General features: G+C 41.3%; 1 long non-coding RNA gene across 1 annotated transcript; it reads right to left on the bottom strand.

The window, feature by feature from the left end:
- Positions 1-5,180: 5,180 nt before the first annotated feature.
- On the bottom strand, positions 5,181-12,048 carry LOC113461595. Its single transcript, XR_005507179.1, has 2 exons — positions 11,990-12,048; positions 5,181-7,246 (listed from the first exon to the last, which is right to left on the bottom strand). It is a non-coding gene; the product is annotated as an uncharacterized LOC113461595 (long non-coding RNA).
- Between the last annotated feature and the right edge of the window lie 13,895 nt (positions 12,049-25,943).

Genomic DNA, 25,943 nt, shown 5'->3' with positions numbered 1-25,943 from the left:
ATTATTCATAATTGATGTTTATGAAATTTCAGTTTTAAATTTATTATGACCACAAAAATTAAATATAAATTGTTTATGATGGCGACCTTCCCTGGAGGAGGATGGGACATCCTCTCCTCAGGCCCCGGGAGCGTAATGTTGCAGGCTTCGGGAAGGTGGTACCGGGCCACGAACCTATCTAGGTCGGATTGCTGGATCAAGGGGCAGCCGTAGTCTTCCTGGGCGCGCGTGCCGGTCACGTGGGGCATGGTGGCTAAGTTCCCCCGTAACAGTTTATATTTGGAATATATTGATACCTTGAATCCATGATCATAATACATTTAATTAAGAATTAAATGTTGAATTTAAAATTTAAAATTTGAATTTCAAATAAAGATTTAAAATTCAAAATTTGAAATTCGAATTAAAATTTAAATTTTGAACATGGGATTTGGGGCATGGGTTAGCACAATCAGATTAGTTGAGTAGGTTAGACCTAATCATGAAATCAAATTGAAATGGACTAACTTAAGAAACATGATTTAATCTAATCAATAGTTGAACTAGACTAATCAAGGTTTATAAAATGATCAAACTCAATAGTTGTAGTTTATCATATCCAAACATTTCAATTGGACCTGATTGTGGCTCAGTGGTCGAGCCCGAGTTTTCAAGGATAACCTAAATCAACTTGATAAACCAATTGGTGTCTAAGGTAAGTCGGCATTTGATCATGGTTTTTAATTGGGGCTACCTCTTACCTGGCCAACATAGTTGGTGTCTAGGAAAGAGGTTAATGGCGTAACCCTCCCATGATCTCTCTTACCTGGCCAATTTGATCGATCAAGTTTTGATTAAGGTACCTTGAGACTTGGCACTCACCCATGCCATTAAGAAAAATCAGTGTGACTGATTTAGGTGTCTAATAGACCAATAAGAGCTAGTCCTCTGTATGACTTGGTGAAGTCAGTGGGAGGATTTAGAATTATCGGTCAGTGTCACATATCAATTAAAATCTTCTAAATTATTAAGTCCTTAAAATGATAAAGTTATATAGATAACTAGATCATAGCCTCCCATTAAGGTGAATGATAATGGGTCCAATATTACAGTTGAATATGCAGGACGCTTCCGTCTGGTGTTCCTCTGAATACTGGAATTATCCTTCATTATATGATAACTTTTTGAGCTATCTAATTGTGATTAGGTTGGCCGAGCCCTCCTCGGGCCTGATCATATATTAGGTAGTGTCATCGAGTTAGTTCATTAATGGTTGGACCTAACCAGAATATTCAGTGGAGGCCTTCACCTACTGATTACCACCTGGGGCAAAATTGATTACTAAAAATTGTTTAGAGAAACAATTAGTAATGTACCTACTCTTAGATGCATATGGGTTGGCCGAGCCTTCCTCGGGCCCGTATGCAGTCTATGCGGATTCTAGTACCCACTAGGAAATTAAAGTAATTCTTCGACTTAATGGTAGAGGCTATTAATTCGATTAACATAGTGGGAGAAAACTTTAGACTAAAGTCTAAGTCTTTAGGATTAAATAAATCATATATTGATTAGTTGGGTTTTCCTTTATTTTTCAGATATGGCTAACTCATTGTCCCTCCGAACACTATTAGACAATGATAAGCTTAATGGACCTAACTTTGATAGCTGGTATCGAAAGTTGAAAATAGTATTAGAGCATGAGCAGATCCTGTATATGGTATCGGATCCTGCACCTGAGGAACCTGCAGCCAATGCACCACGCGCAATCAGAGACGCTTATCAGAAGTGGCTCAACAATCGCACTACAGTGCGCCGCATCATGAGGGCCTCGATGAATGACGAGTTTAGTCGTAAATTCGAGGAAGCGCAGCCAGTGGAAATCCTCCAAATGTTGAAGGAGTCTTTCGGCCCACCTGATGATGTCGAACGACATAAGACCTCCTGCACTATATTCAATGCCCGCATGAGGGAAGGGGCATCGGTCACCGATCATGTATTGTACCGAACAAATTGATCACCTGAGTAAACTTGGCTTTCCTTTGCATGAGCAAATGGGCAAGGACGCCATTTTGAACTCACTTTCCAAATCCTACCTGACCTTCCTTAGTCATTATAGAAAGACTAAACCTGAAGTATCCTATCATGGTTTGCTAGGTTTACTGCAGACCTATGAGAAGGATCACCAACTCAAAAAGGAGTCGGTGAATGTGGTAGGTGGGACTTTTGTAGGACTTTCTTCCTTTAAGAAAGGAAAGAAGAAGAAGGTGCAGAAAGCTCGTGCTGGATCTCTAAGCCCAGCCAGACTAAGAAGCATAAAGCCGATAAGAGCAAGACAGAGTGCTTCTTCTGTAAGAAGATAGGTCATTGGAAGCGGAACTGTCCGGCTTACATAGCATCCCTTGATCCAAACAGGCCCAAGAAGAAAAAGTAGCAAACAGTTGCTGCACAAGGTAATTATATGATAACACTTTGTAATTTTTCTGTTTATAATTCTACTACTTGGGTATTGGATACCGAAAGTCCAATTAATATTTGCAATTCGTTGCAGGGATTTCAAGTTAGTAGAAGTTCAAGAATGGCGAAAGATTCCTGAACGTTGGAGATGGAAGATCAGTTCCAGTCCTAGCTTTAGGAGTCATTAAGCTTGTTTTTGAATCTAGAGTAGTCATATTAGATGATTGTCATTATTGTCCAGCATTTTTTATGAATGTCATCTCTGTAGGCTTTTTGGCAAAAAATAGTTATTGTTTATCAATAAAAGAAAATTTTTGTGATATCATTTTGAATGGTATTAAAATTTTTCATGGACAATTGACACATGACATGTATACTCTATCACTGCCTGTGAATGTAATGTACACTTCTAATAAATGCCCTAAGTTAGATAATGTCTATGAAGCCTATTTGTGGCATTGTCGGCTAGGTTACATAAATAAAAACAGAATAAACAGGTTAGCCAACAGGGCATTTTAAAAAATCAATGATTGTGAATCACTGCCAACTTGTAAATCCTGTCTTCTGGGTAAGATGACCAAGTCACTTTTTTCTAAAAAAGGTGAACGAGCCAGCGATGTTCTTGGCCTCATACATACTGATGTATGTGGACCTATAAACATAAGTGCCAAAGGTGGTTTTATGCCTACTTCATAACCTTCACAGATGACATATCCAGGTATGGGTATGTCTATCTGATGAAGCATAAGTCGGAATCGTTTGAAATGTTCAAACGATTTCGTAATGAAGTAAAAAAATAGATTGGAAAGAGTATTAAGATCCTTCGGTCAGACCGAGGAGGAGAATATCTTTCCGGTGATTTCTTGACTTATCTAGAGGAGAATGGGATCTCTCATAGTGGATCCCTCCAGGAACACCTCAGCACTATGGTGTATCCGAAAGGAGAAATTGAACTCTGTTAGACATGGTTCGATCCATAATGGGGTTTACTAGTCTGCCTCTATCTTTTTGGGGTTATGCTTTAGAGTCTGCGTGTATAATACTAAATAAGGTTTCAAGTAAGTCTGTTGAGAAGACTCCATATGAGATATGGACTGGGTGTAAGCCGACACTTTCATACCTTAGGGTTTGGGGATGTCCGGCTTATGTTAAACATTCTCAAATTGACAAACTTGGTCCTAGATCCGATAAGTGTTATTTTGTAGCGTACCCCAAGGAAACTAGGGGTTATTACTTCTACCTTCCTAATGAGAGTACCACGTCAAGTGGACGGATACTACGGTTTCTTGGTCCAAGACGCAGATCCCATTGAGCTCGATGAGAACAACGAGGATCCGATCACCTATATGGATGCTATGCAGAGGTCTGACTCTGAGTTATGGCTTAACGCCATGAGATCCGAAATGGAATCCATGGAAATCAATAGTATATGGACACTAGTTGATCCACCCGAAGGGATAAAATCCAAAGGGTGCAAATGGATCTTCAAAAGAAAGAGAGGCGCGGACAGAAAGATGGAGACCTATAAAGCCCGTCTGGTTGCCAAGGGGTATCGTCACATTATGGTATCGACTATGATGAGACTTTTTTTTCTGTGGCAATGCTAAAATCTATTCGGATCATGCTTGCTATAGCAGTATATATGGATTATAAAATCTGACAAATGGATGTGAAAACAGCTTTTCTAAATGGAGAGCTGGAAGAAGAGGTGTATATGATACAACCTGAGGGTTTCACATCCACAGACGAGTCCAAAGTATGCAAGCTACATAAGTCCATTTATGGACTTAAGCAAGCTTCTCGAAGTTGGAACATTCGTTTCGATAAAACTATCAAAACGAATGGCTTCGTTAAGAACGAAAAAGAACCTTATGTCTACAAGTGGGCTAATGGTTCAGTGATCACATTTCTTGTTTTGTATGTGGATGACATTCTCTTAATTGGGAATGACATCCCTGCATTACAAAATGTGAAACTTTGGCTGTCATCACAGTTCTCCATGAAGGATCTGGGAGAAGCATCCTACATCCTAGGGATAAAGATCTATAAAGATAGATCTAAGAGGTTACTAGGATTGTCCCAATCCACGTACATCGATACTATGTTGAAGCGGTTCAACATGGAGAATTCCAAGAAGAGCTATCTTCCGATAGGCCAAGGAATTTCTCTCTCTAAGAAAGATTGTCCGACAACTTCCAAAGAGAGAGAGCGTATGAGTAGAATTCCGTATGCTTCTGCAGTGGGATCTATCATGTACGCCATGACATGTACGAGACTGATAGTCAACTTTAAAGACCACGCAATAGCACGTATCTGGTAGGATAGTGATTACGGATATCGATCCACAGGGATTGGGGTACAGTTGTTTTTCTTTAAAAATAAAAATATTTAAAAGAAAGAGTTTGTGAAGAAAATTAAACTAAGGAATTTAATAAAAAAATTGCAAGTAAAATGATATCAGTTTGAGGGAACCTAGGGTAAGAAATTCACCACTAACATTGGAACAAGGATTAATCGTATTTTAATTTATTCTTGGATTAACATGCAAATTGACTACAAGTCTGATAAGCATTCAAATAAAAATCTCATAAAAGTAACTTAGGAACATCCATCTTCGATCGGCATGAAATGTCTACCCTAAACTAATGTGGTAGGACATTGCATCTTTCCTAAGCATGGGTGATCTTCTATTAACTTAGTGATCATTAAGAACAGTTGTATAAACATCATATTTAAAATCACAGAAATTAAATATGAGATAAAATGAAATATTCACTAAGAGTAAAATAAAGTTTATACAACTCCAAGAATAAAAATCAAAAATACAAAATCCTTAGCCCTTTGTTAGGGCTGCATCTGGCCCTAGAGAGGAGATCAGCCTTCCATGAAGTCGTAGGCGACAGTAGCAGTGGCACAGCAGCGGGCTCCCATTTCTTCTTTTCTTCCTCCCTTCCCTGGATCTCTCCTTCCTTCTCTAGCAATTCATTATTTTTTTCCTTTTGAGAAGGCATTCCCGAAAAGACCCAAAGTATTCTCTCCCTTCTTACTTTGGTGGAAGCTCAACCTGAGAAGAGATGATTCAGCTCCCGATGGGGAAGAAGGAAGAATGGGAGCAGTCCCCGGTGGTGAAGATGGAACGAATCGACTCCCTTTTTATAGCCTGCCCACTTCTCTTTCCTCCCCTCTTTCGAATCAAAGATAAGGATGCAGAGGATGGCGTGGATGCTCACGGTTGAGAGAGATAATCCGGAAACAGGGGATGTGGGAGGATCTTGGAAGCAAGACTTCATCTGTGGACGGCTGAACTTGATCATATCCCGGAATGGATGCGGCTGCAACTGGATTGGAGCTTATCTGTGGGAGATGATCCGAAGAAGCTGGTGCTGATGAAGATGAGCTGGACGCGTGGAAGAAGCGGAAAGAGATGAGCGGAAAAAGAAGCGACTGGGTTGTTGTTCGGGATGCTATCCTGGCTGGCCGCGGGATATCCGGATGGCTTCTTTTTTTTTTCAGTTAGATCCATGGGTGAGCAGCTGGGAGGATGGAGTCGGATCCATGCGGAAAATGGATGGATGCTGCTGGTTTGGATTTGTTTCGGCTGTGATCCACGAAATGGGAAGAGGACACTATGTTCTGTTTCCGAAACAGGGGATAGTTGTGACAGATGTGGATGATGGAGTCAATCCAAACGGGATGAGGAAGAAATGGATGCACTTGGGATGAGCGTGGAAAACAAGGGATTCGGAAGAAGCTGGGGTGCTGTTCACGGCTTAGATGAGGTGCCGGAAGAATCGGAAAGATAAAGATGAATCGAGGGAGAAGGAGATTGCTCTGTTTCGACGCATGAGAAAATAGTGGGTTTGAGAGGATCTCGGAGGCTCTGGGAAGAACTCACGGACGCTGGGATGAATCCATGGATAAGGATGAACTCGGGAGCTTGGAACGGCTGAAAGGAGATCTTGCTAATGAAAATAATCCGGAGAAGATGGGATCTGGGATGCAGGGGATGCGGATAGAGCTTATCCGAAACTTTGTTCCGAAGCAAGGTAGTGTGTTTGGATGCCGTGAAGCTCGTAAGGATGAAGCTGCGGACGTGGAGCAGGGGATTCGGATGGATGTGGGATGAAGATGGATCACGAATATGATCCGGAGAGAGGCTGGGACGTACTTTGTTCGTGGAGGTTTGGATTTGTTCTTTGGACGGCCGAAGATGTGGGCGCTGGAGAATGTGGATACGGAAAGCATGAAAATTTGGTTAGATACGGAAATCACTCGAGGTTGGCTGGCAGCTGGGATTGGAGTTGCCTGGGATTTTGTGGAAGGAGGGAACGTATCCATTTGGCTGGGAAGCTTGTGAATAAGGATGAACTCGGAACAGGGGAAAATGATGTGGAATTTGTTGGACTTGGAGCTATGGATAGACTCGGGAGGAATCCGTCGCGGGTGATACTCACGACCGTGTGGAATGTCGGAAGAGTTGGGGAATGACTTTGTTTTGAAGCTAAAATAGAGAAGGCTTGGACATGGGGTTATGTCTGTGACGAAGAGAATGGGTGCCTGGGACTTGGATGTGGGTGTATGAGGGGCTTATCCCGCCTGAGAAAGGAACTTGAGGGAACTCTAATACGTGGAAAGATTAGATGGATAATTTGTTTGCAAAGTAATCATGCCATTCAAGTGTTCATGATCTTCCTTTTGAAATTCCATGTACTTTGGCACATAGGCATGTGTCACTCGGGATAGCTGCCACGTGTGCTCTAGTGTGATCAGTCTTCATGGTTATGAGCCAGATGAATGATGGGTTCGACCCGACCTGCATACGTTGAATTCAACTCAAAATCAAACAAACCTAAATTACTTCTAATAAATTATTAGAATGCAAAGTTGAAGGAAAATATAATTTTTTTATGTTTAAACTTAAAATATATGTAAAAAAAATAATGATAAGTGCTATGAGTAAGATATTAATTCATACATTATTTAGCACTTATCACACCTCCAAACCTACATTTTGCTAGTCCTCGAGCAAAATAAAGCTAACTCACTTTCGCAGGAATCGCGATTGCATTTACCATATGCAATATGGCTTTAAACCCCTAGGTGGCCCTAGTGGACGAGTTTTGTCTCGTGAGGGTTTCCGGCTCAGATACCCACAAACTGCGATCTCTAATTTATTTTATTGTTTTATAAAATATAATTTCAAATGCATACGTGCCAAAAATTTCAAAAGCACACAAAGTTTTAATTACTAAGTCAGCCCAAATCCTAGGTCAGTACGCAACTTAAGTTGATGTTATTAAGTTTCCGTTAGGGAGTTGTAAGGCTTATTTATACTTGGGTGCTCGGTCATATCTGGACCATACACAAGCTAAGGCTTTAGATTCTCCAAAATACTGTTAAAGCTAGTAGTTTCCAAGAATTGGTCAGATAAGACCTAATCATTGATTCAAAATCATCCTATCTTGCAAGATTTCGAGAGTTGTGGATGTTTACTTTAATACCTCATGGGCTTTATCTGTAATATTCCAGTTTACTCGAATTTTTACAACGACGGCTTTCACACTATCGTCTTTTTCAAGGTCAATATTATTTTCTCTTTCTCTATTTTTTTTCTCCTTTTTTTTGTATTTATAAATAAATTATGCACTTTTACTCTTGTAATGATTCCTCCATGTAGCGATAATTCAGTCAACAACTCTCACACCAGATGGCATAAGGTGTTGGGCATCAAGACTCCCCTATGGACCTATGCTCAGGTTTATCATCACAAGCCCGCTAACCTTTATCGATAGGTAGCCCTTTTCGATGTACTTGACTAAATTCACCTCTTTTTTTTTGAGATAAAAGTGAATTAGATAAGTATGATTCATCAGAACTCAAGGTTGCTACCAGACTTAACAACATAATGTTTAACCTAATCCTTAGAAGTGCAGGCCATGTGTGTTGTGAAATTCCAAAGTAAAAATTATCTTACAACTCGCTAAAAGAACTTTTAATAAAAAGAACTCAAATTGTCTTACTCCTGACTAGTCATTGGGCTTTTTTTTTAGATTTTATATACTTCGTGTGTTTATCATTTCAGCACTAAGCATAGAAATTAGGATTTTTTTTCGAAAAATTTATTCAAAAATACGAAAATGCGAAATTTTTTTTCAAAAATTCGAATCCTATACCCCCAACCGAGATCAGACATTGTCCTCAATGTTTTTTTTAATATTATATTATTATAATTTTTTTTATTTTTTGTTATTTTATTTTGGATGAAAATATGATGCATATGGAGGATAGAAGCATTGTACCTTAGTTGCATCAGTAATATGAGGACAACTGAAAAAAATGCGACAAAAAAATGTGCAAAAATAACATATAAAAATTGGGTTGCCTCCCAACAAGCGCTAAGTTTAACGTCTTCAGCCAGACGCAGCACATCCTTATCAAATCATACCGGGTTCATGTCGAGTTCTCCAAAGAAAAAAATTTGTAGGAAACTGATTGTCAAGCAAGGAGTTGACTGCTTTTGTGGCCTTTTCTATAGCAACGTCAAAATAGGTCAAGCATGTTTTCAGAGGGTCATCTTCCAAAATATAGGAAAGGGCTTCTTCTACAAGATCATCCATATTGTCTATTAGGAAGCACTCAACTTCCCTCGTGGGTTGGTCGGCCGTATTGAACACATTTAATTTTACCTTTATATTTCCAAATGATATGTTCATTACCCCCGTTCTATAATTGATGCATGCATTGGCTGTTGCTAAAAAGGGGCGCCCAAGGATCACGGAGATTTGTTTCTTAGGATTAGGCTCACGTTCCATATCAAGGACGATAAAATCTACTGGAAAATAGAATTTGTCTACCTTCACAAGAACATCTTCAATTATCCCACGTGGTGTTTTTACAGATCGATCAGCCAATTGAAGGGATATCGAGGTTGGTTTTAACTCACCTAACCCAAGTTTCTCATAAACTGAGTAAGGTAAAAGGTTGACACTTGCCCCTAGATCTAAGAGTGCTCGATCAATGAAATTATTTTCTAAGACACAGGAGAAGGTGGGAGCACTAGGACCTTTGAATTTTAGAGGAGTGTTGTGTTGGAGAATAGAACTCACTTGCTCAGTTAGGAAGACCTTTTTAGGCACATGTGTCCTAGATTTTCGCTTTTGAGTACAAAGGTCTTTGAGAAATTTGGCATAGGAGGAAACTTGTCTAATAGCATCAAGAAGCGGGAGGTTGATTTTAACTTGTCTGAAAACCTCCATCATTCCCTCTAGTGAAGTTCCCTTTTTGCTAAAGGGAGAGGGTGAATTAAGAGCGTCAGGAAATGGGACTTGTGGAATGTGAGTTTTGGCAGAAGGTGAACTAGTTGAAGAAGAAGAAGAAGGTTTTAGATTTTCATGTGATACATTTCGCTCCTCTTCTTTACCTTCCTTGTTGTTTTTCTCCCCAATCTTATTGTCTACTACACGTCCACTCCTTAGGGTAGTCAAAGCATTGGCTTGTTTATGATGAATTGTATTTAGTTGATTTTCTTGAGCCATGTATTGTCCCCTAGGATTACTCACTGGTTGGCTTGGAAGCTTTCCTTCCTCTCGCTTGTTCAGTGCATTAGCTAGTTGCCCCATTTGGGATTCTAGCTTGGCGATGGATTGCGTGTGAGAATGCACCAATTGTGCAATGGTTTCCAAACCTTGAAGGGCGGTCAACACTTTCTCCTTAAAGGCTGTGTTTCTATGGGGTGGAGGAGGAGTGTGTTGAAATTGAGTCGAAGGACGGTAGGGATGAATATTTTGTGGGGTTTGAAAATTCTGAGGGTTTTGAAAATTTTGGGAGTAAGGTTGGGCAGTATTCGAAGCTTGCTGCTTCCAAGAAAAGTTTGGATGATTCCGCCATCCCGAGTTGTAAGTGGTAGAATATGGATCATTACCCGATCGGGATTGTGTTTGGGCAGCATTTACTTGTTCTTGCACAAATTCAGGGAATTGAGCTGCCGAAGGACATTCATGAATAGGGTGAGATGGGCTAGAGCAAAGAGCACAAACTTGTGCTTGGGGAAAGTTTGGAAACTGTTCTCTAGACATTAGCTGGTCCAACTTGCGGGATAGTGCATCTACTTTGTCAGATAGACCTATGGACTGGCTAACTTCATATATGGTCCCTTTTCTTTGAGAACTCGGGGGTGCTTGACGAGCGGAGGAGGCATGGTGGAGAGAATTTTCATTAAGGTTTTCAAACATCTGCCATGCCTTATGCTCACTTTTAAGCATGAAAGTTTCCCCACAAGAAGCATCAACCATTTGACGATTTCGTTTAGATAATCCGTCATAAAAGCATTGTACTAATTGCCACTTGGGTATTTGATGATGCAGGCATTTTCGAAGTAAATCTCTAAATTTCTTCCTGGTTTCATAAAATTCTTCCCCGTCAGATTGGGAGAAGCTCGTGATAGCACGCCTAAATTGGTTTGTTCTTCCTATGGAAAATATTTTTTTAGAAATTCATGTTGCATTTGGGCCCATGAAAGAATGGAATTAGCTTCCAATGAATGGAGCCACTGCTTAGCTCTATCCTTAAGGGAGAAAGGGAACAACCTAAGTTTCAGAGCATCATCAGTGAAGTTCTGAATTTTGACAGTGGTGCAAATCTCAAGGAACTCATCTAAATATTTGTATGGGTCTTCATTGTTAAGTCCATAAAAAGAGAGAAGCATTTGGATAACACTAGACTTAATTTCAAATTGTACAGCAGCAGTGGTATCAGGTAGTCGGATACAAGATGGAGAGGTATAAATGGAAGGAGTAAAGTACTCCTTTAACAGCTTGGGTTGTTCTTCAGTCATCTCGACAGGTGGAGTAGATCCTATGATTTTATAGGTACGGATTTTGGCTCGAAGGGTCCTAATAGAATGCTCTATTTCAGGGTCAAAAGGTACTAATTCAGGAGATCTGGAATGACACCCTAGCATACACTAAAGCTCTTCTGATCAGTCAAGTACAGTCAAACATGCACTAAAAAGAAAAACACATCAAATCCTTGTGTTTGCCCTAAAATCACTAGACAGCTCCTAACTGGTTTGAAGAGGGCCCCTAAGCCTCCAATCCGGTCTAATGAACTGAGTTGACCAGGTAAGCTTCCAGGTAAGTGGGGGGGTTACGATGCATTCGCAAAGGTTTCACTTAAAAACCACTTGCCTCGAACAGATGAACTGTCTCTCTTAAAGGGACAAAGCTTGCCCAGACATCAACTGAGCTATAGATCGAAATTGGTGCAACTTTCGGTGATCTTCGTCCTATTGAGCTCGAATGTCCCTAGGGGCAACGTCTAATTGATTTTAATTAAAGTGATAACAATGTGAGAATTGATTGACCTAATTTGGGCAAGAATCTGGTGATGAAATCCAGTTCTTATCTTGTTGGGGTGATTGCCCTTACTATGTGCGGATTAATTGGTATATGTGTATCAAGCATGCATTCATACTTTGGCTAAAATTAAAATCAAACAATCACCACAAAATTTCAAGTTAATTGGGAATTAATTTAAATAAGAAAAGTTTAGAGGTTACCAAAGAAAATTTTTCCAGCAATTTTTTTTATTTTTAGGCAAACCTCTACAGCATTCCTTTTCCAGCAGTTCCCTTTTTGATCTTCTCAAATTTTCTCTTTGATTCCTGATCGAATAATACCAAAAGAAAAATCAAAAATTAGTAAGAGAGAAAAAGGGGATAAGTAAAGTAAAAAAAATATTTTTATTTTATTTTAGATATATATGTATATATTTTTTAAAGAGTTTTTTTTATATATGAAAAGAAAAATAACTATGCTAGCAATTCCCGGCAACGGCGCTAAAAATTGATAGTCAACTTTAAAGACCACGCAATAGCACGTATCTGGTAGGATAGTGATTATGGATATCGATCCATAGGGATTGGGGTACAGTTGTTTTTCTTTAAAAATAAAAATATTTAAAAGAAAGAGTTTGTGAAGAAAATTAAACTAAGGAATTTAATAAAAAAATTGCAATTAAAATGATATCAGTTTGAGGGAACCTAGGGCAAGGAATTCACCACTAACATTGGAACAAGGATTAATCGTATTTTAATTTATTTTTGGATTAACATGCAAATTGACTACAAGTCTGATAAGCATTCAAATAAAAATCTCATAAAAGTAATTTAGGAACATCCATCTTCGATCGGCATGAAATGTCTACCCTAAACTAATGTGGCAGGACACTGCATCTTCCCTAAGCATGGGTGATCTTCTATTAACTTAGTAATCATTAAGAACAATTGTATAAATGTTATATTTAAAATCACAGAAATTAAATATGAGATGAAATAAAATATTCATTAAGAGCAAAATAAAGTTTTATACAACTCCAAGAGTAAAAATCAAAAATACCAAACCCTTAGCCCTTTGTTAGGGCTGCATCTGGCCCTAGAAAGAAGATCAGCCTTCCATGGAGTCGTGGGCGACAGCAGCAGTGGCACAGCAGCGGGCTCCCATTTCTTCTTTTCTTCCTCCCTTCCTTGGATCTCTCCTTCCTTCTCTAGCAATTCATTATTTTTTTCTTTTGAGAAGGCATTCCCGAAAAGATCCAAAGTATTCTCTCCCTTCTTACTTTGGTGGAAGCTCAACCTGAGAAGAGATGATTCAGCTCCCGATGGGGAAGAAGGAAGAATGGGAGCAGTCCCCGGTGGTGAAGATGGAATGAATCGACTCCCTTTTTATAGCCTGCCCACTTCTCTTTCCTCCGCTCTTTCGAATCAAAGATAAGGATGCAGAGGATGGCGTGGATGCTCACGGTTGAGAGAAATAATCCAGAAACAGGGGATGTGGGAGGATCTTGGAAGCAAGACTTCATCTGTGGACGGCTGAACTTGATCATATCCCGGAATGGATGCGGCTGCAACTGGATTGGAGCTTATCCGTGGGAGATGATCCGAAGAAGCTGGTGCTGATGAAGATGAGCTGGACGCGTGGAAGAAGCGGAAAGAGATGAGCGGAAAAAGAAGCGACTGGGTGGTTGTTCGGGATGCTATCCTGGCTGGCCGCGGGATATCCGGATGGCTTCTTCTTTTTTTTTGAGTTAGATCCATGGGTGAGCAGCTGGGAGGATGGAGTCGGATCCATGCGGAAATGGATGGATGCTGCTGGTTTGGATTTGTTTCGGCTATGATCCACGAAATGGGAAGAGGACACTATGTTCTGTTTCCGAAACAGGGGATAGTTGTGACAGATGTGGATGATGGAGTCAATCCAAACGGGATGAGGAAGAAATGGATGCACTTGGGATGAGCGTGGAAAACAAGGGATTCGGAAGAAGCTGGGGTGCTGTTCACGGCTTAGATGAGGTGCCGGAAGAATCGGAAAGATAAAGATGAATCGAGGGAGAAGGAGATTGCTCTGTTTCGACGCATGAGAAAACAGTGGGTTTGAGAGGATCTCGGAGGCTCTGGGAAGAACTCACGGACGCTGGGATGAATCCATGGATAAGGATGAACTCGGGAGCTTGGAACGGCTGAAAGGAGATCTTGCTAATGAAAATAATCCGGAGAAGATGGGATCTGGGATGCAGGGGATGCGGATAGAGCTTATCCGAAACTTTGTTCCGAAGCAAGGTAGTGTGTTTGGATGCCGTGAAGCTCGTGAGGATGAAGCTGCGGACGTGGAGCAGGGGATTCGGATGGATGTGGGATGAAGATGGATCACGAATATGATCCGGAGAGAGGCTGGGACGTACTCTGTTCGTGGAGGTTTGGATTTGTTCTTTGGACGGCCGAAGATGTGGGCGCTGGAGAATGTGGATACGGAAAGCATGAAAATTTGGTTAGATACGGAAATCACTCGAGGTTGGCTGGCAGCTGGGATTGGAGTTGCCTGGGATTTTGTGGAAGGAGGGAACGTATCCATTTGGCTGGGAAGCTTGTGAATAAGGATGAACTCGGAACAGGGAAAAATGATGTGGAATTTGTTGGACTTGGAGCTATGGATAGACTCGGGAGGAATCCGTCGCGGGTGATACTCACGACCGTGTGGAATGTCGGAAGAGTTGGGGAATGACTTTGTTTTGAAGCTAAAATAGAGAAGGCTTGGGCACGGGGTTATGTCTGTGACGAAGAGAATGGGTGCCTGGGACTTGGATGTGGGTGTATGAGGGGCTTATCCTGCCTAAGAAAGGAACTTGAGGGAACTCTAATACGTGGAAAGATTAGATGGATAATTTGTTTGCAAAGTAATCCTGCCATTCAAGTGTTCATGATCCTCCTTTTGAAATCCCATGTACTTTGGCACATAGGCATGTGTCACTCGGGATAGCTGCCACATGTGCTCTAGTGTGATCAGTCTTCATGGTTATGAGCCAGATAAATGATGGGTTCGACCCGACCTGTATACGTTGAATTCAACTCAAAATCAAACAAACCTGAATCACTTCTGATAAATTATTAGAATGCAATGTTGAAGGAAAATATATTTTTTTTGTTTAAATTTAAAATATATGCGAAAAAAATAATGATAAGTGTTCTGAGTAAGATATTAATTCATGCATTATTTAGCACTTATCAGAGACCGGATGTTGCTTACTCATTAGTAGTAGCGAGTAGGTATCAGTCTGATCCGGATGAGAACCATTGGAAGGTGGTGAAAGTCATCCTTAAGTATTTGAGAAATACTAAGTACCAATGGTTAATCTATGAAGAATCTGACTTAAAAATTGTGGAGTTTACAGACTCCAGTTTTCAGTCAGATCATGATGACAGTAAGAGTATGTCAGGATTTGTGTTTACCCTGAATGGAGGAGCAGTCTGCTGGAAATGTTCCAAGCAGCATTCAGTAGCCGATTCCGTATGCGAGCAGAGTATGTTGCTGCATCAGATGCGGCAAAGGAAACTGTTTGGATCAAAAAGTTTGTAAATCAACTTGGTGTTGCTCCCGGTCTAGTTCTTTTGTATTGTGACAACACTGGAGCCATTGCACAAGCGAAGGAGCCAAAGTCTCACCATAGGACCAAGCACATTCTGCGTCGCTACCATCTTGTACGAGAGATCGTGGAAAAGAAAAACCTAGCTGACCCATTCACTAAAGCCCTTTCTGTAAAGGAGTTCGATTATCACAAATCGAAGACGGGTATAAGATACTGTACAAATTAGCTTTAGTCCAAGTAGGAGTTGTTGGGAATTGTGTCCCAAAGCTAATTTTTTAATTGTAAGAAATTGGTGTATGTATATATTTTATTAAAATGAATAAAAATTATTCTGACATTTTTCTATTTATTACAAGTGTTACATCTTTAAATTGACTCCTGTGTATTGTGATGAAGTCCTTAGGACTAATTTAGTAGATAAAAAAGATTTTATCATTTAGTCTTTAACTAGTTCGCGACCAAATGATGAGCTGCTAATTGGACGATAGCTATGTCAAGTATAGGTCGTTGTGTGCCATTTAGTTAGTTGTCCTCTTAAATCAAGAAGTGTGGAGACACTGTATGGCATACAGGTGAGATGTAGGAGTACATCGTTACTGAACAGTGACTCACCTGCGTAGAACTCCACTGTCGGAAGTTAGCTAGCAAAGCGTATGGGCATAAGTACCCCTTAGACCTGAGACTGTCACGGTGACTTGCAAACAACTCACTGTACTTAAGCACTGGACGATCTGAATTTCTAATCAGGGATCGGAAGGATGCTGGGTGCAGTCAAGTATTCGCGAAGTCTGTGTATGAGTCAAGATGGGATTGACCGCTCCAGATTATAGGAGTTGATGTCTCGCTGTATTTCAATTCAGTAAAACCTTGGCCAGGGTAAACCAAGTGATAGGTCACTTGATTTGATTATTTGAAATACACTATGGATGACCGGACCCAGAGTTCGACAGTCCACTCTGAGGTCATCTTGAACATCGATGGTCATAGGGATGAATTATGCAATAACCATACGTATAGGTTCTTGAATGTTGCTTTGCATATTCGACCTATCCGGACGTCGGGTATCATTGCTAGATGGTCACCTCGATTAGTGTATGGAGTAGTCCATGTACTACCGGCTTAGTGTTCGAACCTATCGGAGTCACGCACATTAGTCAAGCTAAGTAGGAAGGTCTTGATCTAATTTAATTAAGAATTAAATTATAGGTCATTTGGAATTTGGTTCTGTCTATGCTCAACTAGCACTGAACATGAGGTACATGCTAAATTTTACGGATGAACAACTAATTAAGTCCGTATTCAGGGTCAATCAAGTTTCATTTACTGTAATTGAACTTGATCAGGACTCAATTATTGAGATTGGGTTTGATTGGGTCTCAATTAGAGTAATTGGGCTCGATCATGATTTAATTAGAATTTAATTTCGTATTTGTTTTGATCTAAGTCGGACTTGGATCGAGTCGAGACTGGACCCAATTGAACCTTCCATGAGTCGGACTCATGTGGAATTTTTTTTGGGTCAAAAATCATTCAATTGGGCCATCAATTTGGTTTAGAACCAAGTAGGCTAACCTAATTGATTGAACTGTTGACCCAATCCCAATTTAAATAACCCATGGACCCGTGGACCCTTAGGCTCCCATGGACCCTTAAGCATCCCCTATGAACCGCAATGGATAAAAGCTATGGACCCTTAAAAAGTGTCCTGTGAGCCGCGATGAGAGAAAGCCTAGGAGAAAACAGAGGACTTTCTACCAATGCTTCAAAGCCACGCCATGTCTCCATCCAGACTCCATTTGGATTGCCGTTTGGACTGGAATGTCCGGTTTTGAACCGGCTACATTTTAGTTCAATTTGATTTTTGAAATATGGCAGTTATTGGCATTAATCACTATTTTTTCCCCATAATTGTTTTTGAAACAAACGTTATGAAATTCATTCATATTAGATAACGAATGAATACAATAACGCTTGGCCATTTACGCCTCTTAACTCCTCTCAGCATTGGCCTATTTGTAGGCCACCATTTCCTCAAAGAAGAAGATGAAGAGAGAATTTTTTTCTTTGGAAAGAAAACGTCAGACAGAGAGAGGTAGTCTTGATTCAGTGAAGAAGAAGAAGAGAGAGGAAGAAGTTCTCTCTCTCTCTGGTGGTACGGAGTCCGGCTCAGATCCGGCGTTCTTTCCTGCCTTCCCTCTTCCTCTGTGATCGGGATCAAACTCAGGCGTCACTGCTCTCGGGCGTGCCGTGAAGAAACGGGAGAGAAATGGAAACAGTGATTTGCTGTTAGGGAAAAAAAAGAAAGAGAAAAAAAGAAAAAAAGAATTTATGTTCTTCTAGGGTCCCATTTGCAAAAAGTGTTTTGCATGAATATCAAAGTCATCCTACCTTCCTATGAAGCTCGACGTGCGTGCGAAGTAGAGGGCCTGCAGATCCAAGCCTCGCAGAGCTACCTTCAGGGATCCAGATCCATATCCAGATCCGGCATACCTCATCCAACTTCCGCTGCGGGATCGAGGTATGTTTTACATATTAGTATGTTTAATATTTATAATTGTTATAAATAAAAATTTTAAAACAAATTTTTCATGCCTGGCGTCCGATTTTATCGGACAACTTGGAAAATTCTCCCTTTAGTCTCAACCTTGATTGATTAGGACATTCCATCTTTAGTTGCTGGTGACTTCAACTGCATTGATGAGCCTCAGGAGAGAGGGTAAGCCCTTCTCGGACAAAGTTGGGACTAGGCAATTTTGAGAATTTATCATGGTGAATGACTTGATTGACCTCGGCTTTTCTAGGCCTAGGTTCACCTGGTACAACAACCATCTGAGTAGCACTAGAGTTTGGGAGCAGATTGATAGGGCTTTCGCTACGACCAACTGAATTCAGCAATTTTCCAACCATTAGGTGCGTCATCTTTCTCGAATTGCTTCTGACCACTGGTCGATCCTTATTTACACCGAGTCTGCCCCATCCGGTTCTAGAAGTTTTGGCTCTCTTACACCCAATATTGAAATATCGCTGTAAGGTTTCTAGAGGACCCCGATGCATGGTGATGCCATGTATTGGGTGACACGCATATTGGAACTCACCAAGCAGAGGCTCCATCGATGAAACTGGGTGGAGGTGGGCAACATCTTTAGAAAGCTGGATGAGATCGAGGCCTCTATTCTGATCTCTAGTTGAGGGAACACCACGATGGTGGGCTCTCGCAGGCAGAGCTTCGGAGGAAGCTATCTACTCGCAAGTCCCCACTCCTTACTTCGGTAGATGGAGGTGCTGTGGAAGTAAAAGTCGAGGGTCCAATGGATTAGGAAGGGAGATAGGAACAGTAGATTCTTCCACCTATTTATGATCATCAGAAAGTATTGAAACTAGATCTATGGCCTCAGAAGCACTAGTGGGTAGTGGGTGGACAGTGAGGAGAAGATTAGACATGAGATCCTTTACTTCTTTAGATCGAGGTGGACAGCTAGGCTGGGGGGATGGGTCCTTCTCTTGCCCCCTCCCAACGTGTCGGTTCTACCTTGGAGAATGGCTTCCTGATTATTGAGGCATCAGCAAAGAATGTTTGAAGGCATTCTAGTCCATGGCGGAGGACGAAGCACTCAAGACAGATGGCTTCCCTCCCATGTTCTTCAGGAGATACTAGCCCATCATCCATCATGAGGTGGCGGCGGCCATCTAGCAGTTCTTTGTCATGGGGAGTATACTGAATTCTTGGAAGAGGACTTTCATCACTCTAATACCGAAGAGGTTTGACACTTTCGAACCCAAGCACTTCAGGTCAATTAGCTTATGTACAACCTGTATACGGCTGTGGCCAAGATCATGGTGTCTAGACTGAAGCCCATGTTCCTACACGTTTTTAGCTTGGAGTAGGGGTGTTGGTGGGTGGTCACAGCATCTCCGATAAAATTCTTATTGCTTAGGAGTTTCTGTATGATTTGTAGAGAGCCTTGATTCACTGCAATCTCATGGCTATCAAGCTTGATATGGAGAGGCCCTACGATTGGCTGCAATGGGACTTCTTTTGGCTCTCACTGGAGATCATGGATTCCATGGCACGTGGATTAGTTGGACCCTTGATTGTATTTGTGCTCCATCCTTCACCATTTTGGTCAATGGCACCTTGACGGACTTCTTCCACTCCTCCATGGGTCTTCACCATGGGTGCCCCCTTTCCCCTTATCGTTTTAACATTTGTGCCGATGCTTTGCCCCAAGTAATCTGGGCTATGATCCTGTATTGAGGCCTTGAGGCTTATACACTAGTTTAGGGCCCCAGCCGGTTTTGTACTTACTTTTTGCAGATGATTACCTCCTGTTGGGTCAGACATTTGTGTAGAATGCTGCACTCTTCATGAGGATCTAGAGGGATACTGTTCAGCATGGGGCTAGAAGGTGAACCTTTGCAACTCTATAATCCTATTTAGCTCAAAGGCCAAGCCTCAAGTCAAGCATGCCATCAGGGATTGTTTGGGGATCATAGAACATAGTGGATCTTGGAGCTACCTTGGCATACCTGACAGGGGGGGAGGTTCTGACGTACCAAGTGCATGGCAGTGGAGCAGAGGATTCCAGACCGGTTGGAGGGGTGGTAGTGCAGATCTTTATCTATGATGGGCAGAATGACTTTGGTCAGGTCGATCCTTAGTTCTATACTAATCTACCTCCTGTCTTACACTATCCTGCCGAAAAGCCCTACTCCTAAAGTTGGAGCAGATATTTAGAAGATTCTTGTGGGGTTCGCACACTAGTGGGAGACGAGTGCACCTGGTGGTGTGGGAAATTGTTAGCTAGCCTCTCCACGATGGAGGTCTGGGCATTTAGCCCCTGACTACTAGGAGTGAGATGATGTTGGCCAAACATGTTGCTTGATTTATCCTTGAGCTGGAGTGCCTTTGGAGCTCTATGATGAGGGCCAAGTATGGCCCGTGGACCCACGGTGCTGAGATCTGAGCTAGATAGAGTTGCTCAATATGTGGAGGGCGATTTGCTCCCATGCCTTGCTGGTGATGGCCAACGTTAGGTGGCTAATTGGGATGGTCGTTCAATGGTTGTGATGGAGGATGTGTGGCTAGCGGACCTCCCTCTCAGCTCATGGCCTACTACGGTCAGTACGAAGGTTGCGGTGGGCTTGCATGCCTATGATCTTTTCCACCATGGCAAGAGGAGATAGAATAATGAGTTGGTTACTCGCCTTTTTGGAGGGAGGTTGGCAGACTTGATTCTCTCCCTTCCGATCCTAGCTGATGACTGCTTTGACATGCGAGTCTGGAGATCCTCCTACAGGCTGAAGATGAGGGCAAGAGACCTCTATGGTTTGGTCGGGGGCAACTTGCCTAGAGTCTAGATGGTGCTTGGATTTGGAGATTGGGGGTCCACCTTAGGGTCAACCTCTTCATCTGAAAGGTGGCCTGGAGTCGCCTGCCCACCAGGGATGTGTTGAGTGGCTGGGGTTTGATCATCACCCTGACCTGCTCCTTTTTTGACTTAGAGGAGGAGACGGTGGATCTGTTAGATGTATGCCCTAGAAGCCAATCTGGCGGACACATTATTAATTCTAGGACATAAATTTGTACTTGACTTTATTATTATTGAATAATAAATGGGCATCTTTTCATTCATATTATTTATGTGTCTATGAATCGTCTAAGGAATTAATAAGATAATGATACATATTCTCAAGAGTTGAGAATTTGAGCCATGTATCATTGGTGATTAATTTCTAAATGCTCCTGATCAATGGATCATCACGAGGACGGTGATCGATCCGATCAGTGCACAGATCACTTTTCTTCTGGATGGACGAGACTTGAGTCCACAGTGTAGGGACACTGAAGTGATAGTGCAGGTGCTTGTTAGAGAACAAGGGTACTGAGCGTGACCAAGACAAGAAGTCACTTAGATGTCTATCCACTCGTCAGTGACTTACTTGATGTTGCAGTAGTATGACTGGTCCTTTGACATACGGTGCTTTGGCTACTCACAGTGAGGTTATTGTAGTTTGACTACATGTATACATGGTCTCTAGCCATATAGGTCCTTGTAGTGTAGATTGGCTGCAGTAAGTTCACTGTAGGAGTAGGGTATGCACTTACATGGAATCTATCGACCTTGATAGAAGAGGAGTGATCCTATGTGATTTATTAGACTAAGTTCTAAGACCTTGGCTAGGGCAGTAATATAAAGTGGAGAAAGATTTTTTCACTATCGAACTCAAGTCGAATAAATCTAGACATATGACAGACGACGGGGTTTGACGAGTTATCCATGACCTCCGGTCTGTAGGGATCCACGATAGAAGGACTGTATCATACGATAACTGCACCTAGAGGTTCATCATTCTATTCTGCTGGGTAGCCACTACATACTGCTAGGTGTCACTGGTGGATGGTGAGACTCACAGGGATCATCTCGATGGTCGATAATCTTTGGTGAGTTGAGTTGGAATTGTTTCAACCCATTGAAAGGAGTTTTCAATAATATTGTGATAAAGATCACAATATATCTCACTACCAGTCAGAATGGAACCTATGGGGTCACACACATTAGAAATATTGACCGATCCGATGGTTGAATTGTGATTAAGAATCACATATGATCAATTAGATTGATAAATGGTTAACCCGCTAAGAGTTAGTGGTTAGAAGAAGGAATAATTGCAATCGGATTGCAATTTAATTTAATTAATTGGATTTAATTAATTGGACTTGATCATGAGTCCTACTTGGAGTGGGATTTATGAAGTCCTAATTGAATTAGGATTTCAAATTAAATTAGAGTCCTACTTGGAATAGGATTTCTAAAGTCCTAATTGTCTTAGGGCTGAAATTTGAATAAGTCCTAATTAGATTAAGATTTTCTCAAGTCCTAATTAATTTTAATTTTAATATAATTAATTAAATAACTCCTAATTGGATTAGGATTGAAGAGTTCAATTGAGTCATGGTTCAATTAAATTCTAATTAGATTAGGATTTGGAGGAATTAAATTGGGTGCACTTAGTCCTATTTTGAATAAGATTGGACCTAGAACTAGTCCTAACCCAATCCCCGCGTAATTTGATTAAGTGGGGCTAACCAAATGGGAGAAGAGGGAGGGGCCTACACCCCTCCCTTGGCTGGTGGCGTGAAGGAAAAAGGAGGGGCCACCCCCCTCCTAATTTGAATTCACAAAGGGATAAAGATGAGCTCCTAAAATTTAGGAGCTCATCTCTATCCACACACCGTAAAAGAGGGGTTCAAAGGGGCTACGAATTTTTCATGGTTTTTCTTGGGATTTTTGGCAGCAAGGAACCATCTCCCATTCCTCCATTCAGCCACAAGAGCAAGGGAAGAAAATAAAGGTGGCGTCATCTCCTTTCTCTTCTTCTTTTGGTTCTAGCGCAAGGGAAAGTAAAAGGCTGCGAAGAGCCTTTGTTTCTTCTTTCTTGGCATTTCCTTCTTCTTCCTCCTCTCAAGCCAATCAAAGGTTGATTCAAAGGAGAGGACTTCAGCCATCCATAGCCATCTTTGCAAGGGAGCTAGCACCCCGGTGAGATCCAAAGGCTTCGATCGAGTCAGTACTTCGTGTGGATACCTATAGAGGCCGGACGCGTATGCGGCTTCCCTTGAACCCTCATCAAATACCACGTAAATCAGATTTGCAGAGACCATCTACTCGCACAAGGTTAAGATCTGATCTTCTTAATGATTTTAAAATGATTTAAAATAATTTAATTCTAATCTATCTACAAACGAAAGGTTTTAAAATACGTTCATGCAATGAACGGATCCCGCATATGTTTTTCCGCTGCAATCTGAAAATTATTTCGAAATTTTCATGGCATATGAGGGATGCTAACAGGATCATGTTTTGTTTGAGTGCCAGAAAGTGGTGCATATGTAGAACCCAACCGGTCTCTTCTTGCCAGTTCTCTGATCAACAACTCCCACCCGAACCTTTCTGAAGTTCCTTCAGGAGAGTTCTGACAGCAAGTCTTCTAGGTTGTGAGGTATCATGGCTGCTTATATTATCTATCATATCTGGCTCACTAGGAACGGCCATCTTTTTGAGGGCAGCACACATGCGGTGTGGCTTGTATTGGAGAGGGCACTGGTGCAAGCTACTGAGGTCTCCTCTCCCTCCACAGCCGAAGAGATTGAGAAAGCTTGGGACATCTAGGACTCTCTTTCTGCTCATGCAGTGACTTAGTTGGTTTTAAGGCTACAAATGGGTCGGGCTGACCTCTCACCTGACCCAACCCGACCCGGTTCAACTCGACCCGGACCTGAATTGGAGAACTCGCGGGGCCGGGTCGCGTCCTAAAATTAGACCTGTTCTATTTTTAGGTCGAGTCTGAATTTACTGAATTTAGACCTAACTCGACCCAAGTGACCTATATATTGATTTTGTCGTAGAAAAAATCTTAAGAAAAAGATTTTAAAATTTTATTATTATAGGAGCTGAGCGCTTATGCCTGCAGCCAACAAGAGGGAGAAACAGAGGCTTAAGGTAGCCATTTGCGATGAAATAATGGTGGTTGGCTCTTGTTATAAGGTTATTTATAGCACATAAAAGTGCACATACTATCTTATATCTTTATGCATGACATTGCCATCTTGCATGAGCATGGTTTTGCTTGTCTTGGACTCTTGTTGCTCTAGAGTTTGCTCTATTGGACCATTGGCCTTTGGCTTGTATATGAGAGAAGTCTATTACTGCCCTAGATGGCTCATGGCTTTAAGGGATACCCTTTTGTCTTTCTCTGCCTCAACGACATTCTTTTTTTATTCTTTTCTATTTTTCTCTTGTCTCTTATTAGTTTCCAATTGTGATTTGTCCTGTTGGAAAGTACAGACAATGTGACTTTAGTTTCTTTTTTTGTTTTGTTTTCGATTTTTGAAGCAAATGAACGGCTCATTGAACAATTGACCCTCGTGACCATCTGACCTGTTACTCAGGGGAATAGGTTATTCCATAGGAATCCGAAAGGGACTTTCTTGGTGTGATCTTTTTTGGTGCTCGTCGCACTTGCCTACCGAAGTTGGAATGATGATTAGATAGAAAATACTAGATTGAAGGATGAGTTCTTCTGTTTGCGTGTTGTGAATATGGAGATAAGTGCACGACTGGGGTTGGCTAGGGTGGCAAAAAAAAAAAAAAAGACTGAGGATTGAGTGATGCATCGGACCCGAACAAGTGGATCCAAACTAGACCCCTTTTTTTTGGGTTGGGACCGAGTTATATATAGACCTGACCCGACCCGAATGACTCGTTGGGTCTATTGTGGACCCGACCCTGCCCGATCTTTAACCGGATCGGGTTTGGATTCAAAATTAGGATCCGAGCAAGAAACTGGTTGGGTCGGCGTCACTCAGGACCCGACCCAACCCGACCCATTTGCAGTCCTAGTTGGTTTACGTCACCTTGGGAGTGCCCACCCCTGAGCTTCCTCAAGGTCAACTTTGATGATAGTGTGGCGGATGATGATAGTAGAGGCGAAGCTAGGTTCATGATCTGGGGTCCGAACTTCAGGCTAGTTGTAGCGGGTGGGTCATTGATCTTTGATACCTCAATTTCGGGAGCTAAGCTGAGAGCGACCTAGAAGGGATTACCTACATGAGGCAGGTTTTGAGGCTGACCATTTGGTTATCTAGGGGTATTCAACGATGGTGATCGACTGGATCCATAGTTAGACATTGTTCGCTATTGCCCATCTGCTCCTGGTTGATAGTTGGAGGAGTGTGAGAGTGTTCTCTAGGTAGCCAAGCATGTCTACCATGAAGCGAACAATGCTGCGGACTAGATTGCCTCCTTTGTGGTGGAGAACTCTAGAGAGGTTCTTTGGACTAACTTTTTGGCTATTCCGACCACGTTGTGCAATATTTTCATTTCTAATTTTCTTGGATATATTCATACTAGACATGTAGGGCTAAAAGAGCATCAAATTATATCCAACCATATCCATTTTCATGGTTGATTTGAATTAGATTCAAATACTATTTTTTTTGGTCTAATTGGATTCGAACACAGATTTGGATAGTCAGTTCAAAAATCTCTTGGATATAGATACAAATGTGGATACTTCCGTTTTTTCTAGATTCGGATCTGGATCCGGATATCCATATAGTAGGGGAACCAATTAAGTGATTAACCAAACCTAAACTAAAAGAAATTTAGATATGGGATGACCGTCACTTAAGATAGTAACTTGAATCGGAATACCCGATGAATAAAATCCTCTGAATCACCCTGCATGTCTGAAAGGCTCAAATTTTTCATTCGTCCATTTCATCCCTCTTTCATCTTTGTCGTCTTTAAGCAACTAGAGTTTCAAAGGTCTTATCCATTCTCTAGTTTCCACCCAGCAATTACAACCGATGATGATCGTGAGAGCTTTGGAGGTGCCATAGATCCCGTCTACTTTGGTGAGGAGTAATCTTGAGCAGTATATCCTTTATAAAATTATTAATTTTTATTATTGGTGAATGCTTGCTAATATTATATTTTTAATTAAATATTTTTTATGATTACATTATTATTGCTATTTTTATCATTAAATTTTTCTCAAATTTTGATTAGTATGTCAAAAAAATATCTCAT

The sequence above is a fragment of the Phoenix dactylifera genome, unplaced genomic scaffold (genome assembly GCF_009389715.1).
Source record: "Phoenix dactylifera cultivar Barhee BC4 unplaced genomic scaffold, palm_55x_up_171113_PBpolish2nd_filt_p 000117F, whole genome shotgun sequence".
Taxonomy (NCBI): domain Eukaryota; kingdom Viridiplantae; phylum Streptophyta; class Magnoliopsida; order Arecales; family Arecaceae; genus Phoenix; species Phoenix dactylifera.
Note: the sequence above shows the minus strand (reverse complement) of the source record. Positions and strands in the feature narration are given on the sequence as shown.